This window comes from Acomys russatus, chromosome 6 (assembly GCF_903995435.1).
Source record: "Acomys russatus chromosome 6, mAcoRus1.1, whole genome shotgun sequence".
Lineage (NCBI taxonomy): Eukaryota > Metazoa > Chordata > Mammalia > Rodentia > Muridae > Acomys > Acomys russatus.
In genome coordinates, this window is record NC_067142.1 from 83,249,636 (window position 1) to 83,255,234 (window position 5,599).

The window sequence follows — 5,599 nt, forward strand, 5'->3', positions numbered from 1 at the left end:
GTGGTGTTTGCCCTGCCCTGCCATGCCCACAGGGCCCTATCCAGGTGAGCAACCCCATTCCAACCAGGGCTCAGCCAGGGTCCTTGCTCTCTCTGAGTGGCACGCTCACCTGGAAATGGAAGAGTGGCATCAGTTACATGGATTTATGAAGGATTTGTTATAATTTATGCTGCAGGTGTGTAGCAGCCGCTTCCAGCTCTCCTAGGACTGGGAATACAGCTTCCTCTTTCATATTACAAAAATGGAGTTATAGAAGTTAAAAATTGTCTTTCTCTGCAAACATGCTTTCTGTTATCACAAAAACCAGGTAGGTGGTGAAGGCACATTTGAGGATTCAACATGGAGTAATGCATCCTATTTATGAGGAACAAACATATCCTATTCCTCTGATAGTCAGTATTCTTTCTTTTCTGCAAGATTTGTATTTTTTAAAGAATGGAGGAGGGTTAGGAGTTATCTGAGTAATCTCATTTGTATCAACATCTGAAATCAAATGTGACTTTTCTTAAGTATAGAAAAAGCCTTAGGTGATGTTTTAGACAGTGTGAGTATTTGACAGTTTGTGTATAATATCAATTTTTCTCCCCTTTGAATATAATTTGACCTTGTGGTTCACCTTTAAAAAATACAGCTTAGGTGACCTTCACTATCTGTGATAATAAATGTAGATCGTAGACAGTCATGTGACTCCCTGTTTGCCCTCTTTCTCAAGCCAGTTGCCATGCTATGAGGTTTTCCAACATGCAGAGAGGTAGGTTCACTTAGGCCTCCTTCCTACAGACACACACACACCATCTTTGAGGCAGAATCTCACGCTCACTCAAGCCTTAATAAGAAGGCCAAGACCTTTGCCACAAACCATTAAATGTCAGAGCTGCATCAACCACAACCCCAAGTCTCTCAATCCTTAGGGTGCCTGTTTCAAGTTACTCCACCTCAGGGGAACTTAGCCAATGCAGAGTCTTCAGGCAGTTCCTAATTGTTAGCTTGCTCCGTGGGGCACTTTAAATGAAAATGTCCCTCACAGTCCTGTGTATTTGAATGTTTCATCCCTGTGTGGTGTGGCAGTTCTGTTTGTGGAGGCCACATTAGGAGGTGGATCCCTGCAGAAGTACGTCACAGGGGTGGGCTTGGAGAATTCATAGCCTCACTCCACCTCCAGTTCACTCTCCCTGTTGTGCCTAAAGCTGAAGATAAAGTTTCTCAGCTTCCTGCCCTGAACACCTGCTGCCTGCCTACCCTGACATTATGGACTCTCTATCCGGGACAGTATGACAAAATAAACTCCTTCAGTAAGCACCCCTAGTCATGGTGTTTTATTACAGCAGTGAACTGTACCACACTGACTTAGTTATGGCGTGTAAGAAGTGAGAATAATTTTAAAAATCTAATCATGAACTATCTTGAAGGTGATGATTCATTAAACATGTTTGGGAACAGCTGACATGGTGCATTGCAATCACATCAGTGAGGAAATGGGTCAGCTTCTTATGAACAGTTCCAAAGCAGTCATCAGCAGATGTTCCATAAAGCCCTCATGAGCAAGAGGGTGCCCAGGTAAACATCAGACCTACACTTCAATCCTTTGTGCAGTTCTTCAGCATGAGGAGGTAATTACTGCATCGAAATGACAGAATATGTTATCAGAATCTGGTGAGAGAAATATCTTTCTTCTAAAAAGACATTACCAGAATAATTCATGAAAATGAGCACCCCTTACTGTAATGTTGGTCATGTTCTGTAGCTCAGCAGTAGAAGCGATCGATGGCTGTAGTATTTCAGCTTTACACAATCCAGCCATACCATGTGGAAAGCATCCATAAATTAATAGAAAATACCCATCGCTGTCTCTCCACTAAAACTTCAAGAGCATCATTTTGCTGAAGAAAATCACTGCTTGAATTTAGATGCATTTAAAACCTTTTCAAGGATACCCCACCATCGCACTGACTTCCTCGGAGAACATTTACACAGCCCTGCAGGTAGAAAGGTTTCTGGGGAAGTGTATTCCTAGGACAACTGCCTCTAAAATTCAGAGCTAATGACACAGCCCATGGCAAGGAGAGCGGATGAGCCTGCTCACTGACTGCTTTTCTCGGTTATTAAAATTGCCCACAGGCAAGGCAGTGTGAGGATTGCAAACTACGCTGACTTGAAGGAGACTCCCATTTGACTCCTGCTCAAGGGGCTTTTCTGTTAGCACTGTTAAGTTAACTACAAGGGGACCACAGGCAGCTGAGCCGACATCCCTCATGTATCACCTTCCGTCTCCTGGATGACCACGTCTTGCCTGTGAGCCAGAGCTCAAGTGATGGTCTGTGTTTTGCGACCATCTGTCAATCCACTAGGTAGAATTAGGTATTCATTATTTCTTTTCCTAGAGCATACGATTTCCTTGTGGTGTTACTAAAGTCCTCACTATAAAATACACAATTGATTTTTTTCCCCCACTGAAGACATTCAGTCATGTCTGGAAGCATTTTTTTTTTTTTTTTTTTTTTTTTTTTTTTTGCTTTCAACAAGGAGAGTACTACAATATGCAGTAAGTAGGCGGGAGCCTCTGATGGTCCCAAAACCCCACACAGCACAGCCAACTAACAGTGCTCTAAGGTCGTCTGCATTTAGCTGTTAACCAGGCTTCCTCAATCACAGGGAACCTGTCTCTAAGTTTCACCGACTTGGCTGTTTGCGACTGGTTTCCCCAGATTCCTTCACTTTCCAATCACCCCTGAAATAAGTACACTAAGGAGAATCTTAAATCTTACACCCCTCACAAGGCTCTATACAACTCATGGACAGCCACACTGTAGTGTCTAACTCAGCTGACCTCAGTGCCGAGGAAGAAACTGTGTACCTCCTAGCCTTGCACTCAGTCTAGAAAGTTGATCAATCCGTGCTCAGTTGATAGTAGTCTGTCCCTGCAACTTGTTCAAATATTGAAGAAGAACCACTATGCAACTCATATGGATCTTCCTACCTCCCTGCTAGACTGCTTTTCAACAGCACAGAGCTGGGCGATGGGGCTGACTCTCTAGGGACAGGCTCAGAAATGTGTGTCTCTTTTCATAGAGACACTTACAAAACACAAATGTATTATACCCCTCACAAGGCTAGGAGACCCTCGTGGGAAGGGGAGTGGAAGGGGTGTATGAGTTTGTGGTCGGGGAGGAGAGGGGCAAACTGTCCTTCCTTAACTTGGCAGGACCAAGTTGTTACTTGTAAACTCACAGTGAGGATTGATTGTTGCCTGAACAAGATGAAGCGGGTCAACATTGTAATCCTTCCCTGAGGAGCTAATAACAGTTGATGGCTGTTAGGGTTTTGTCTAAGCAGAGTGGATCCTGGTAGGCCACTGGTGCTCTAGGGTATGCCCTCCCCGGGTGTATGCAGGCAGAACAAACTGGACTCAGTGGGTTGGTGTTTTAAAATGAGCATATGAAGTTAAAAGCGAGTAGAAGGTGGAAAGCAGAGGTGATAGGGGAAGGTGTCAGGGGAATATGATCAAAATATTGTGTATGTTTGTATGACACTCACAAAGAATAAAAATATATTCTTATATACAGTCTATCAAATGCTAATGAAAAAAAATCCCCCAACTCTGGAAATTCAGACTTTTACAAAGGCAGAAACCATGAACACATGCACTTGAGTCTTGTTGACACGAGAGGAAATGCCTCTGCTTAGCTTAACTGTGCCATATTGAACATAAGTGCTTTAACACAACCCACTGTAATATGTTTCTAGGGCTATTGTGGGTGACTCCCTGTAATATGGGCTATTGTGGGTGACTCCCAGCCATCACTGTGACCTGTAAAATCCCTGCTAAAGTCTATGTCTGAGCTTCTGTCTTCTGTCCGGATTTGGTCTCAGGAGACCTGATACACTTTCTCATCACAGGCAGTGAGCCACTGACGAATATTTTCCTTTGACTGCCCAGACTCTGAGAGCTACAAGAGTCATCAGGCCCCTATTTTAAAATGGGTGAATTTTGTCACTTCTTCAGTATCAAGGTACAATATCTACAGCCTTCTCCAAGTCAGAACCTAAGGCCAGGAGTGAGGTAAATGTAGGATTTAGGGATGTGCATTATGTGGGAAGGCAGTGGAGACAGGAAGGGGCAGAGGAAGGCTGTAAAACAGGATGTGGTCTAGCAGGATCTACCTGTGCCTTTTATTAGTCAGCTGTCGTCTACGGAGCACCACACACACACTGGGTGGGACTGGAGCGGGCTAGCCTCCCATGTGGCAGTTTCTCATTTGCAGAGCTCACTGGGGCATCCGCATTGTTCCCATCTCTCACACAGAGTCTGCCTCGCTGTGGCTTTGCTGTTTCTAGTATTTTAGTTCCAAGGGTTGGATTCATTATAGCTCCATCTTTCAAGAAGAGAAGATATCCTGGGAGTATGTGTCGAAATCAACAGCAACAAATAGAGCAGACAGGGACAGTGAAACCACACACACGCCCATGCATACACACATATGAACTAATGCACATATACATGTGCACACTTTGCTGCTCAAAACCATTCATAAAGAACCCTCACAGTACCCAACACCACCATGCCAGAGCATAGATGATGCTTGGTTAAGAGCTGAGCACACTCTATGATCTTCCCACTAATCCAATGAGAGGGTTTCACACTTGCTACGAGATAGACCTATGCCTGAGCCACACATAACATTTAATACGGGGTTCATATTTAAAGTGTTAATTTAAGTAATTGTTTCACTCTTGTCACATTTACGTATTTATCTAGGGTATGTGTGAGTGTGCACTTGTCACAGTATGTGTATGGAGGACAGTGTGCACAAGGCGGTTCTCTCTTTCTACCATACATCTCAAGGACTGAACATGTGGATGGTCAGGTTTGCCTACAAGCATTCATACCAGGTAAGCCATCTCACCAGCCGTTTAAAAAATAAATTTGTCTGTCTGTCTGTCTGTCTGTCTGCCTATATGTTCTTGCAATTATATCCTGGGCCTTGTATGTGCCAGACAAGCAATCTACCACTGAACCAAACTCTCAAGCCCAGTCATTTTTTTAAAACAGTATTGACTCTACTGGGCTCAAATGATTATCATTAACATGAAGACCCTCTGAACTCGGTGAGTTGCCTGTCCATTCTTCTCTCTGCTCTCCCAGATCCAGACTCTCACAAGTCCTCTGGCTGCTTGTGAGTGCTTGGATGCAAATCACCACCCCCAACTGGTTCATGTGGTTTGAAGAACTGGCCCTCAGCTGCAGCAATGGAGCTTGGAAAGTAGAGGCCCACTGGAGGAAGTGGGTCATGGGGGAGGCAGGCCTGGAGGGCTGCATCCTGCTTCTGCTTTTTGTCCCTTCTCCACTTCCTGTCTGCCACGCAGTGAACAAGCAGCCTCTTGCTTCTGCTGCCACAGTCCAGAGCTCTTCTGCCGGGTCCATCTTTACTCTCTATTGTGAGCAAAACACAAAGCGAACCCTTCTCTTCTGAGTTTCCATGAGTGAGCAAAGTGATTAACACATCACTCAAAGAGAGTTTTACTTTGCTGACTCCCCAGGCACCTTTAAGTCACATTTCAGTCTCTCAAACCTTTTCTCCTCTTTCATCTTACTAACCTC